We start from the raw sequence: 14862 nt of genomic DNA on the forward strand, positions 1-14862 counted from the left end.
GCCCAAGACAGGGAAAGGAGCTATTTGCTGATCCCAATGAGAGGTGCAAAGTGAGTTTTGTTAAATCCACTTTACAGATGAGAAACCTGAGGTTCAATGGAGTAAAGTAACTTGCCTGAGGCCAGTACATAGATGTGTTTGGTTCCAAATGCAGTGCTTTTCACTGTGTTCTAGGGGAGTGGATAATTCTTTCCCCATCTAAACTCTGTCACATCCTTAGACAACATTGATTCCACCTTCTTAGATACTTTCAAATTATTCAACTCCTATTTCTATTAAGTCGCCTACCACAATAGATGATACAGATTTTGTCTAGATGTCTTTCCCCTCTACCAGTTTCTGAATACGCAGAGATCAAGAATCACGCCTCTACTATTTCACTATCCTCAGAGCTTAAAAGTATGTGCCAAACAGTGTTTGAATAAATTAATAAAACTGCAGCACATGCTCACACAAAGGCATGTACACAGGAAACTACTAAGCCCTGTAAATGAGATGTACAAGTGACGGGAAAACTAGACTGAACCAGACCCAGCAGTTTTTGTTCAACTGTTAAATAAACGTTAACTATAGAGGTCCTTTTAGGATCAAGTGGCCCTTTCACAGAAGTGAGTGAATAGTACAGCCCAATTAAATCTAGAAACACTGATGCACTAACTGTGGCCCACAGAAAGCTCCAGGTTACTCTGAAAGGGCTCCTGTCAGGTAGATGCCTACTGACTGGATTAATCCAAAACCTCAACTTCCGACTCATTCTGGATGTCCTATGGAGACAAAAATCTGCATTTACAGGTATCTACTGATCAGAATTTAACAGAAATTTAAAAAAATCAGCAAAACCCCTAACTTAAAAAGAATGGCAATCCACTATACAGTATATCCACGGCAACTGTTAAAATGCTTTTATTTACGTGTCATCACCATATGTTTTTTTTCTTGAAATTTACAACATGAGCATGGGTTTTAATAAGCTGAGCTTGATATAAATCATATCTTCAAAAACACGTCCATCTTTGGGGCACTGAGCTCAGCCAGTTGACTCCTTGTCACCAACAGGTATCTCCTAGTTATCTCCTGTGTTACTAAGGAACCAGCCACAGAGAGTATAGGCCTAAGAAGGAAAAAATAAAAGATTTTCTTAATTGGGGAAAAGCATTGCTCAGTTGTGTGTTAGGAGGACATCTGTTTCTATCTTGGTGGGGAAGTGTCATCTGAGTATGACTGGGGTTAGAAAAGCTGCTGGACCCTCACCTTGGCATTGCAGATGGAGAGACAGGAAGGGGCTCCATAGCTGGGATGGGCCCGTAAGTAAAGAGAGGCAATAGAAGGGGACAGGGCTTCAGTCTCACCTCAAGAAGGATGCTGGAGGCTGGTATGGCCACCATAGGGATGGCCTGTTGTCTCAGGGGTTCTCTGAATTTCCTTGTACACCCAATTTTGGCACTTAATATTCTCCAATTTCTTCCTCCAAATTATAATAGACATACTTGTACTTTCACTTTGGCTGTTTAATAATGGTAGTTGTGCCCTTTTCACTTGAAAATCTATAGCAGGGGTGGTAAACTGTGGCCCCCAGGCCAAATCTAGTCTGTGGTTTGTTTTCTGTGCAAGCTGCAAGCTAAGAGTAGTTTTCACACTTTTAAATGGTTGGGAAAAAAAAAACCCAAAAGAGGGCTCTCTCGTGGCATGTGAAAAGTATATACTTCTCATGAAATTCAAATTTTAGTGGCCATAAATAAGTCTTTATTGGAACACAGCCACACTCATTTGTTTGCATATTGTTTATGGCTGTTTTCCAGGGATGGAGGCATTGAGCACTGCAACAGAGAATGTATGGCCTGCAATACCTAAAACATTTACTATAGAAGGCTGGCCGACTCTTGACGTAAGGGATGGGCACCTCAGCTTTTGGCAGGCTTCCTGATTATGTTAACTTAAGCAGGATATATAACACACCGTGTTAGTTTGGGATGGGTGGTTGAGGGAGTATTTTGGCTACAAGATAATCACTTATTCTTAACTCAGGCTCCTCGATTAAAATTCTAACTGTCCTCTTGGTAATGAATACACGTGATATTTCATGTCCGATGCTTTAAATAGAGAGTTCTAGACAAGGAGAAATAAGGGCTTCTCTGAAAAGGCTCACCCAATTCAGTCAGGGTTTTAAAAGTCTTCAGGATCTCCTCTGCTCATTATAAAAGCACAATAATGAGTAAGGCCTTCGCTATGAGGGTGAGAGGGGTCAGGAAGGTCTCTATACACTTTACCTGATAACCAAAAGAGCACTGATTCTACAGTGATGGAGCCCGATCCTGCCCTACTCCATCCCAACCCACCCTTTCAATACGGTTGTGTTACCATGGCCACCATGCTCAGCAATGAGCTACGATTAATTCTACTGAGTCTGAGGAGGAGGACATAAGGAAGGAAGGATCAGGAAAGAGGAGCTCAGATGTTTGGCATCATTTCTAAGGTGGATATCTTAAAGGGGGAGAGGCAGAGAAAGCAACAACTATGGCGAGGATTTCTGTGGGCCCAACAAATGTGCAGCAGGAAACTCAGTGCAGAACCTGAAAAAAGTATTCTGTGAGGTGAAATCAGGTACAGTAAGTGCCTCCAAAATGCAAGATGCAGATACGTCCCTACTTCATGAGTAAAACCAGTGAAAATGATATATAAGCTTATAAACCATTAGGGGCTAAGTGATTAATGAAGGCACATAAAAAAGAATGAACACATTCTCATCTAGGGGGTGGGAGGAGGGAGGACCTATATCAGAAAATAATCAACTTAATTATCTGAGTCATAGATGAGTTTTCCTTGAAGCTTTTCTTACAAAAATATATGCTTTCTTTTTAATATCCCCAAATATTTCTTGTATAATATTTCTTGCCCCCATTTCCTCACGAATAAAACCAGAGTTTGGGTATTCTCTCTCCATACTCAGAAAAAAGAAGAGGGGAAAAAAAGAAAATAAGATCTTCAAATCTCTCTTCGCAGCTAGAGGCTGAGCTATGGGGGTGGCTCCAATCTATGGAGATGAGATGGCTGCTTGGACCAGGCAGAGAGCAGGCTTGCCCCTCCCTCAAGACGGACCTCGGTTTCCTAGTGCCTAGCATTTCATTAAAAAAAGTCAATAAGTTCTCTCACTGGACTAATTAAGTTTGGATACAAGAACAATGCTAGTGGCTACTACATTATGTTAAAACTGCACGTTATATTTTATGCTTGTGCTTTGAAGCTATTTAAAGGGTACAATCTTATAAACAAATTAAGATAAGAGACACTAACTTCATGATGTGAGTAAAAACTAAGTAAGATGGGAGAGGAACCAAGATGGCGGAGTAGAAGGACATGCTCTCACTCCCTCTTGCAAGAACACCAGAATCACAACTAGCTGCTGGACAGTCATCGACAGGAAGACACTGGAACTCACCAAAAAAGACACCCCACATCCAAAGACAAAGGAGAAGCCACAATGAGACGGTAGGAGGGGCGCAATCAGAGTAAAATCAAATCCCATAACTGCTGGGTGGGTGACTCACAGACTGGCGAACACTTATACCACAGAAGTCCACCCACTGGAGTGAAGGTTCTGAGCCCCACGTCAGGCTTCTGAACCTGGGGGTCCGGCAACGGGAGGAGGAATTCCTAGAGAATCGGACTTTGAAGGCTACCGGGATTTGATTGCAGGACTTCGACAGGACTGGGGGAAACAGAGACTCCACTCTTGGCGGGCACACACAAAATAGTGTGCGCATCGGGACCCAGGGGAAGGAGCAGTGACCCCGGGGGAGACTGAACCAGACCTACCTGCTAGTGTTGGAGGGTATCCTGCAGAGGTGGGGGGTGGCTCTGTTTCACCATGGGGACAAGGACACTGGCAGCAGAAGTTCTGGAAAGTACTCTTTGGCATGAGTCCTCCCAGAGTCTGTCATTAGCCCCACCAGAGAGCCCAGGTAGGCTCCAGTGTTGGGTTGCCTCAGGCCAAACAACCAACAGGGAGGGAACCCAGCCCCACCCATCAACAGTCAAGTGGATTAAAGTTTTACTGGGCTCTGACCGCCACAGCAACAGTCAGCTCTACCCACCACCAGAGCCTCCCATCAAGCCTCTTAGATAGCCTCAACCACCAGAGGGCAGACAGCAGAAGCAAGAAAAACTACAATCCTGCAACCTGTGGAACAAAAACCACATTCACAGAAAGATAGACAGGATGAAAAGGCAGAGGGCTATATACCAGATGAAGGAACAAGATAAAACCCCAGAAAAACGACTAAATTAAGTGGAGATAGGCAACCTTCCAGAAAAAGAATTCAGAATAACGATAGTGAAGATGATTCAGGACCTTGGAATAAGAATGGAGGCAAAGATCGAGAAGATGCAAGAAATGTTTAACAAAGACCTAGAAGAATTAAAGAACAAACAAACAGAGATGACCAATACAATAACTGAAATGAAAACTACACTAGAAGGAATCAATAGCAGAATAACTGAGGCAGAAGAACGGATAAGTGAACTGGAAGACAGAATGGTGGAATTCACTGCTGCAGAACAGACTAAAGAAAAAAGAACGAAAAGAAATGAAGACAGCCTAAGAGACCTCTGGGACAACATTAAACACAACAACATTCGCATTATAGGGGTCCCAGAAGGAGAAGAGAGACAGAAAGGACCAGAGAAAATATTTGAAGAGATTATAGTCGAAAACTTCCCTAACATGGGAAAGGAAATAGCCACCCAAGTCCAGGAAGCGCAGAGAGTCCCATATAGGATAAACCCAAGGAGAAACACGCCGAGACACACAGTAATCAAATTGGCAAAAATTAAAGACAAAGAAAAATTATTGAAAGCAGCAAGGGAAAAACGACAAATAACATACAAGGGAACTCCCATAAGGTTAACAGCTGATTTCTCAGCAGAAACTCTACAAGCCAGAAGGGAGTGGCATGATATACTTAAAGTGATGGAAGGGAAGAACCTACAACCAAGATTACTCTACCTGGCAAGGATCTCATTTAGATTTGATGGAGAAATCAAAAGCTTTACAGACAAAAGCTAAGAGAATTCAGCACCACCAAACCAGCTCTACAACAAATGCTAAAGAAACTTCTCTAAGTGGGAAACACAAGAGAAGAAAAGGACCTACAAAAACAAACCCAAAACAATTAAGAAAATGGTCATAGGAACATACATATCGATAATTACCTTAAACGTGAATGGATTAAATGCTCCAACCAAAAGACACAGGCTTGCTGAATGGATACAAAAACAAGACCCACATATATGCTGTCTACAAGAGACCCGCTTCAGACCTAGGGACACATACAGACTGAAAGTGAGGGGATGGAAAAAGATATTCCACGCAAATGGAAGTCAAAAAAAAAGCTGGAGTAGCTATACTCATATCAGATAAAATAGACTTTAAAATAAAGAATGTTACAAGAGACAAGGACGGACACTACATAATGATCAAGGGATCAATCCAAGAAGAAGATATAACAATTATAAATATATATGCACCCAACATAGGAGCACCTCAATACATAAGGCAAATACTAACAGCCATAAAAGGGGAAATCGACAGTAACACAATAATAGTGGGGGACTTTAACACCTCACTTACACCAATGGACAGATCATCCAAAATGAAAATAAATAAGGAAACACAAGCTTTAAATGACACAATAGACCAGATAGATTTAATTGATATTTATAGGACATTCCATCCAAAAACAGCAGATTACACTTTCTTCCCAAGTGTGCACAGCACACTCTCCAGGATAGATCACATCTTGGGTCACAAATCAAGCCTCAGTAAATTTAAGAAAGTTGAAATCATATCAAGCATCTTTTCTGACCACAATGCTATGAGATTAGAAATGAATTACAGGGAAAAAAACGTAAAAAACACAAACACATGGAGGCTAAACAATACTTTACTAAATAACCAAGAGATCACTGAAGAAATCAAAGAGGAAATCAAAATATACCTAGAGACAAATGACAATGAAAACACGACGATCCAAAACCTATGGGATGCAGCAAAAGCAGTTCTAAGAGGGAAGTTTATAGCTATACAAGCCTACCTAAAGAAACAAGAAAAATCTCAAGTAAATAATCTAACCTTACACCTAAAGGAACTAGAGAAAGAAGAACAAACAAAACCCAAAGTTAGCAGAAGGAAAGAAATCATAAAGATCAGAGCAGAAATAAATGAAATAGAAACAAAGAAAACAATAGCAAAGATCAATAAAACTAAAAGCTGGTTCTTTGAGAAGATAAATAAAATTGATAAGCCATTAGCCAGACTCATCAAGAAAAAGAGGGAGAGGACTCAAATCAATAAAATTAGAAATGAAAAAGGAGAAGTTACAACAGACACTGCAGAAATACAAAGCATCCTAAGAGACTACTACAAGCAACTCTATGCCAATAAAACGGACAACCTGGAAGAAATGGACAAATTCTTAGAAAGGTATAACCTTCCAAGACTGAACCAGGAAGAAACAGAAAATATGAACAGACCAATCACAAGTAATGAAATTGAAACTGTGATTAAAAATCTTCCAACAAACAGAAGTCCAGGACCAGATGGCTTCACAGGTGAATTCTATCAAACATTTAGAGAAGAGCTAACACCCATCCTTCTCAAACTCTTCCAAAAAATTCCAGAGGAAGGAACACTCCCAAACTCATTCTATGAGGCCACCATCAGCCTGATACCAAAACCAGACAAAGATACTACTAAAAAAGAAAATTACAGACCAATATCACTGATGAATATAGATGCAAAAATCCTCAACAAAATACTAGCAAACAGAATCCAACAACACATTAAAAGGATCATACACCACGATCAAGTGGGATTCATCCCAGGGATGCAAGGATTCTTCAATACACGCAAATCAATCAATGTGATACACCATATTAACAAATTGAAGAATAAAAACCGCATGATCATCTCAATAGATGCAGAAAAAGCTTTTGACAAAATTCAACACCCACTTATGATAAAAACTCTCCAGAAAGTGGGCATAGAGGGAACCTACCTCAACATAATAAAGGCCATATATGACAAACCCACAGCAAACATCATTCTCAATGGTGAAAAACTGAAAGCATTTCCTCTAAGATCAGGAATGAGACAAGGATGTCCACTCTCACCACTATTATTCAACATAGTTTTGGAAGTCCTGGCCACGGCAATCAGAGAAGAAAAAGAAATAAAAGGAATACAAATTGGAAAAGAAGAAGTAAAACTGTCACTGTTTGCAGATGACATGATACTATACACAGAGAATCCTAAAAATGCCACCAGAAAACTACTAGAGCTAATCAATGAATTTGGTAAAGTTGCAGGATACAAAATTAATGCACGGAAATCTCTTGCATTCCTATACACTAATGATGAAAAATCTGAAAAAGAAATTAAGGAAACACTCCCATTTACCACTGCAACAAAAAGAATAAAATACCTAGAAATAAACCTACCTAGGGAGACAAAAGACCTGTATGCAGAAAACTATAAGACACTGATGAAAGAAATTAAAGACGACACCAACAGATGGAGAGATATACCATGTTCTTGGATTGGAAGAATCAATATTGTGAAAATGACTATACTACCCAAAGCAATCTACAGATTCAATGCAATCCCTATCAAATTACCAATGGCATTTTTTACAGAACTAGAACAAATCATCTTAAAATTTGTATGGAGACACAAAAGACCCCAAATAGCCAAAGCAGTCTTGAGGGAAAAAAACAGAGCTGGAGGAATCAGACTCCCTGACTTCAGACTATACTACAAAGCTACAGTAATCAAGACAATATGGTACTGGCACAAAAATAGAAACATAGATCAATGGAACAAGATAGAAAGCCCAGAGATAAACCCACCTACCTATGGTCAACTAATCTATGACAAAGGAGGCAAAGATATACAATGGAGAAAAGACAGTCTCTTCAATAAGTGGTGCTGGGAAAACTGGACAGCTACATGTAAAAGAATGAAATTAGAGTACTCCCTAACACCATACACAAAAATAAACTCAAAATGGATTCGAGACCTAAATGTAAGACCAGACACTATAAAACTCTTAGAGGAAAACATAGGAAGAACACTCTTTGACATAAATCACAGCAAGATCTTTTTTGATGCACCTCCTGGAGTAATGGAAATAAAAAGAAAAATAAACAAATGGGAGCTAATGAAACTTCAAAGCTTTTGCACAGCAAAGGAAACCATAAACAAGACGAAAAGACAACCCTCAGAATGGGAGAAAATATTTGCAAACGAATCAACGGACAAAGGATTAATCTCCAAAATATATAAACAGCTCATTCAGCTCAATATTAAAGAAACAAACAACTCACTCCAAAAATGAGCAGAAGACCTAAATAAACATTTCTCCAAAGAAGACATACAGATGGCCACGAAGCACATGAAAAGATGCTCAACATCACTAATTATTAGAGAAATGCAAATCAAAACTACAATGAGGTATCACCTCACACCAGTTAGAATGGGTATCATCAGAAAATCTACAAACAACAAATGCTGGAGAGGGTGTGGAGAAAAGGGAACTCTCTTGCACTGTTGGTGGGAATGTAAATTGATACAGCCACTATGGAGAACAATATGGAGGTTCCTTAAAAAACTAAAAATAGAATTACCATATGATCCAGCAATCCCACTACTGGGCATATACACAGAGAAAACCGTAATTCAAAAACACACATGCAACCTAATGTTCATTGCAGCACTATTTACAATAGCCAGGTCATGGAAGCAACCTAAATGCCCATCAACAGACGAATGGATAAAGAAGTTGTGGTACATATATAAAATGGAATATTACTCAGCCATAAAAAGGAACGAAATTGAGTCATTTGTAGAGACGTGGATGGATCTAGAGAGTGTCATGCTGAGTGAAGTAAGTCAGAAAGAGAAAAACAAATATCGTATATTAATGCATGTATGTGGAACCTAGAAAAATGGTACAGATGAACCGGTTTGCAGGGCAGAAGTTAGACAGAGATGTAGAGAACAAACGTATGGACACCAAGGGGGGAAAACCGCAGTGGGGTGGGGATGGTGGTGTGCTGAATTGGGCGTTTGGGATAGACATGTATACCCTGATGTGTTTAAAAATGATGACTGATTAAAAAAAAAAAAGTAATTAAGATGATAAATAAATTTGTAAGGTACACTGTAATATGTATAAATGAGCCCTGAAAGGATATAATAAAGAACAGACAGAATCCTTCCTCCATTCCCCCCTTCTTTCCTTTAAATCTTGCTAGAAAACAGAAAGCTCACTTGAAAGTTAAAAAAGTCAGTGGTGGGGACAGAACAGTAGGTGAATTTTCCATGAACATTTTCCTATGGAAAGAGTTCGTTTGGACACTAATAGGAGTCAAACATCTCCCAGGGTCTGTGCGGCTATTGTGCACAGCTGCTCTGTGTCAGGCTGAATGGGGGTGACAGTAAACACTATTTCCAGTGATTTCTTCAGGAATAGTGAATGGTCCTTAAACTCATTTGAATTAGAATTCTGCAAATGTGTTATTCAACACTGTTTTCACTAGAAATAAGCTAAAAATAAAAAAAAGCATGCCCACCTTTTTTTTTTTTTTTTTTTTTTTTGGTCTAACCCACAAATACACTTAGAGTCCTCAGTAGCAGAGTCTTTGAAAATGTATTTAAATATTTTTCAAAATAATCAGAAATTTTGACTCCACCATCAGATCACCTTTGATTTTTCTTATATTAATCCTGTGAAATAATAAAATGATAGGGAATGGTGTGGTATATGTCCTTACCAATAAGTCTTAGTAAGTGATTAAGTCGAGACATCAAGTTGCTAATGTATAGGGAAAAATCAAAGGACCTGAGCTGGGTAATGGGTAGCTTAACACTACACTCACCTTGGGGTGTAGTTATTAACTTTTAGACTTTCAATTCTGAAGTGAAGGTCTCTATGTCCCATGAAAAACCTGTAAGCCACTTCCACCTTTTGACCATTTTTCAGCACAATCTGTCCTCTTTCAGTTCTTTATAAAACCTGAACTAAACTATGAAACCTCTGAAAAAGAAAAATGTTAACTGAAACTAATAGCAAGCCCTCCTATTCTTTTAAAGTGAAAGAGTCCCGTAAAGATTAAAAAGAGAACATAACAGGGCTTCCCTGGTGGCGCAGTGGTTGAGAATCTGCCTGCCAATGCAGGGGACACGGGTTCGAGCCCTGGTCTGGGAAGATCCCACATGCCGCGGAGCAAATGGGCCCGGGCCCGTGAGCCACAACTACTGAGCCTGAGCGTCTGGAGCCTGTGCTCCACAACAAGAGGCCGTGACAGTGAGAGGCCCGTGCACCGCGATGAAGAGTGGCCCCCACTCGCCGCAACTAGAGAAAGCCCTCGCACAGAAACGAAGACCCAACACACCCAAAAATAAATAAATAAATTAAAAAAAAAAAAGAGAACATACCAAAAAAAGAGGGTTTGTTAATTTTTGTTCGAAAACACTCTTTTTAACTCCTCATTTGGGGTTCATGTTAGAAACAGTTTTATATGCACACTGGCCCGTGTGTGTGTGTGTGTGTGCGTGTGTGTGTGTATGTGTGTGTATTCACAGGCATTATTTAAATAGTATTCTAGTATTCTAATTAATGAATAGAAATGGGAAAATGAAAACTCTCATCAGGGTTTTTTTTCTTGAAACAGTGAACAAACTGGTTTATTATGAGAACTGCTGTCTCTTTCAATTTTGGTTAAAGAAAAGGATTAAGAGTCACTCAGTGCATTTCCATGACATTTACCCAGCAGAAGGCATAATAAAGTCTAAAGAAAACATCAGGTATTGAATGGATTCCCAAAACCCACGAAACAAAAATAACTTTTTCGGGTACCTCCCATTTCACCATCTGAAACGCTGAAAGGTAAATGTGTCCTGAGACAAAAGACAGGTGCCCTTTCATATTAAAATGACGTGTGAGTAACACCAGAAAAGGAATGTGCAGTTTGCAAAAGCTCCCGGTCAAACAAAACGCCCATGTCCTCACACCAGCTTCTCTCTATTATTTTCTCAAGCAACCGAAAAAAAAAAAAACACCTTTGGCAACAGGAAACATAGGCATTTTCTTCAGTTCAGAAGTGCATTTCTGAAATGTGTCCCTGTTTAACTTTTATAAAGTCAGGGGGCCCCAGACACTGACAAATGAGCTTCATTACACTCAAGGCTCAACATATTTGCTGTGACAATCTGTTTCACTTGAGGAATGGTATTTGCATATGAGGGGAGAAAAAAACCCAGAATCAAGATTCCTATCTCGTTTTCTGGTTTCTGTTACATTAGTTCATAAAAGTTCACAGAATTTTAGATCTGGAAGGAAATTAGGTCCTTTGAAAATGAGGAAACAGAAACCTAGAGCTGAGATTACAAGGCCCTTGACTTGTCCAGGGGTAGACAAGGCTCCCTTCCTTCTTGCTGGTGGTAAGGGGGCAGAAGACAGCACAGGCTTTGAAATCAAGTGGAATGCACGGTCAAATGAGGCTCAGTCTCCAATCTGCGACTGGATCTCAGGCTAGAGAGTTAAGCTTTCTGAAACTCTGTTCCCCGTCTGTAAAATGGGAACACTGCCTCCACTGTGAAACTAAGAAATACACGTGCCATGTGCCTGGCAAATGATAGGGGCTCAATAAAGGATACTGAATTCTATAGTTATGAAATTCAAGGTTTTTCTGTTTCTGCTAAGAAATATAAATAACATAAAGTTAAAAATAAATCCTATTTGTTACTTTTAAGGAAGGAATTAAGATTTGCAGGTAAAATGGATGCCTATCCTGATTTTCTCTAACGTTTTAAGTATAAAACTCCTTTATAGGCCAAGTAGACCAATCTATTCTATAATCTGTTTGATCCGTTTGGTCTTGTCAATTCAATCAAACAAGTGATCAGTATGTTAGTATCTGCCCTATGGAACTGTCGGAACTGAATTAATTCTCTTTTTCATTACGTGTAAACAAGACCAAGTGGGTCTTTTTTTTCATGCAATTATATAATGGATTTCTTTGATGAAAATAATATTTGCTACAGCATATAGCGTCTTCCATCTACCACACTTAGCTCTAAGAGTTTTATGGATCTGAACTCATTTAACTTCGACCCTAACTGTAGTTGCTGTAACCAACCCCACTTCACCCAGAGTTAGTGTGTGGTGGATGGAGGGAGGATTTCAACCCAGGGAGCCTGACACCCAAGGTCACAATCCTAACCACTACCCTGCAATGCCTCTCAACACCTTAAATCACTGCTTTCATAAACCAGGATATCCAGTCAGAACTGGCCAAGCAGACTGAGAGAATATGAACTAGTACTTACAAGACAAACACTGTGTTAACCCAGAGGCCAGCCCCTCTCCTCTAGAAATCAAATGTAAATGAAGTTAAAAATACCCTATACTAAAAATGTACTTTACTGGAAGTAAAAAGTTCAAGGTCTAAGGATAATACTCTACGTGGCTGAGTTTATATTTCTATGTAGGGACAACGTTTATCTTCCTGTTTCTGGTTACCTTTTCCTCAGTTTCTTTTGTAGACGCCTTCCTTTAAGGCGTCACATAAATCAGGGGTCCCCAAATCCCAAACAGTACCGGTCCGTGGCCTGTTAGGAACCGGGCCGCACAGCAGGAGGCGGGTGGTGGGAGAGCGAGCAAAGCTTCCTCTGTATTTAGAGCCGCTCCCCGTCCCCCACATTACCGCCTGAGCCCCGCCTCCTGTCGGCATTATGGTCAGTTGCATAATTATTTCATTATATATTACAATGTAATAATGATAGAAATAAAGTGCACAATAAGTGTAATGCTCTTGAATCATCCCCAAACCATCCCCTGCCCTGGTCCGTGGAAAAATTATCTTCCACGAAACCAGTCCCTGGTGCCAAGAAGGCTGGGGACCGCTGACATAAATGTTTACTGAGATTTGGGCTTTGACATCTTCTCACTTGCATAGGTTCTCCTTGGTTTCCACAGCTTCTACCACAACTTATAAGGGAAAGATTCCCAAGTGTCTACACCTCAGTCTCTCTCCCAAGCACCATGGAAGGGGAGACAACATTTCCAGTTGGCAGCCCGAAAGCAACCCCACGTGACCAAAACGTTATTCAGCATCTACCACTTAGACGAGACATGTTCCTCCTTCTATTTTGATATCTGGAAAAAAGACAAGCCCATCTACTCAGGTATCAAGTCATACATCTCTCCAGTTGGCGAGATTTCTTGGACTCTTTCCTATCGGTTACTCTCTACCTGCCCCAACCCGATTATTACATTTGCCAGTTCTGCCTTCCAAATGTCCTCTCCAGTTCATCTCCATGAAGATGGTCTGCCTCTTTTTAGAGTTTCACCACCTTTCACCAGTACCAACTTCTACTGCTCTGTTTCCCTGTCTTATGTCCTGCTACCTCCAGTTTAATTATTAATGCTCCTGGTCCTTGTCTTCTCACTGGCTTTCTAACAAAGCAAAGTTGACTTTCAAGAAAGACTGGGAATTCCCTGGTGGTCCAGTGGTTAGGACTCCATGCTTCCACTGCAGGGGGCCCAGGTTTGATCCCCGGTCAGGGAACTAGGATCCCGCAAGTCACACAGCACCGCCCAAAAAAACCCCCCCAAAACCAAAAAACAAACAAAAAAAAGATCCTCTCTGCCCACTGTGCTGCTGCAACAAGGAAATGTCCAAGTGTTCCAGGGTCACGGAGGAAAAAATTCTACCTGCCTAGGGAAGGAGGGTGGTCAGAGAGCTTCACAGACAAGGTGACACTGAGGCAGTTTCCAAAAATAAATAGGAGTTTACCAACTCAAGAAGGAAAAATGGAGGTGCCCAGGCAGGCCATTTCAGGTAAGGGCAAGAACGTACCAATGAGCTCCATACAGCTGGGCATGTTTGGAAGTTGGTTCATTTGTGTGGGTGGGGAATGGGGGAAATTGGGATGGGGTCAGCAAACGAGGTTTGACGGATGAACAGGAGTCAGATGAGAAGGGTCTTGCACGCCCAGCTTAGAAAGGTGTCCCCAAATTCCCTGGCCATAACAGACAACTCCCATGGTGTTCTTTTGTTATTCTACTTGTATCTTTATTATAAGACTTTGTATACTTGGCCTTCGTTGTGACTGTTCAATGGATCTTACCTAGTATACTTATGGACAAGTTCACTGAAGATGGGAGTTCTGCCTCTTTCTGCCTTTTTCAAGAAAAATCTATAGAGCCTTAGACATGGAAGATGCTCAATAAATATCTGTCTTGTTGAATTTGTCTATGAATAGGTCCTTTCAAATAAAAGACTACATTTTACTAAGTATTTAAAATACGTTCCTGAAAAGATTATTTATACTATCATTATAAAAATGATGACAAAGGGCTGATTAAATAATACTTTTACTTCAACTTTTTTCTGCATTATATAAATATTAAATTAGTTGAGTCTGAAGTAAAGAGATAATATAATTACAGCTGATTGTGATGAGGATATATTAAATTATCTAAACTTTTTTGCCTTGAATCTACTGCTCATATTAATAATATATATCCACGTCAATATCCAGACATACACAATTTCAATTCAACAAATAATGATTGGGTCCTTACAATGTGTTAGTCACTGTATTCACTGGGGATATAAAAATGAGGCCCCCTGTGGTAATTACGCAACAATTTGCTATATTTATGTTCAAAGTTAAAAAAATACAAAACCTGAGATACACAGAGTTAAGTAGCTTGTCTAAGCGCACAAGCCAGTTAGGGGCCAAAGACAAATTTCTGTCGCCTGACATCAAATTTAGTGCTTTTTCTATGATACCTTCCT

General features: G+C 40.0%; 1 protein-coding gene across 5 annotated transcripts in view; it reads right to left on the minus strand.

Moving 5' to 3' along the window:
• KLF12 (KLF transcription factor 12) overlaps positions 1–14862 on the minus strand; it is a 461389-nt gene that overhangs the window by 10448 nt on the left and 436079 nt on the right. The gene's annotated exons all lie outside the window — the stretch shown is intronic.

Source organism: Balaenoptera borealis (assembly GCF_965194805.1).
Source record: "Balaenoptera borealis genome assembly, chromosome: 18".
Taxonomy (NCBI): domain Eukaryota; kingdom Metazoa; phylum Chordata; class Mammalia; order Artiodactyla; family Balaenopteridae; genus Balaenoptera; species Balaenoptera borealis.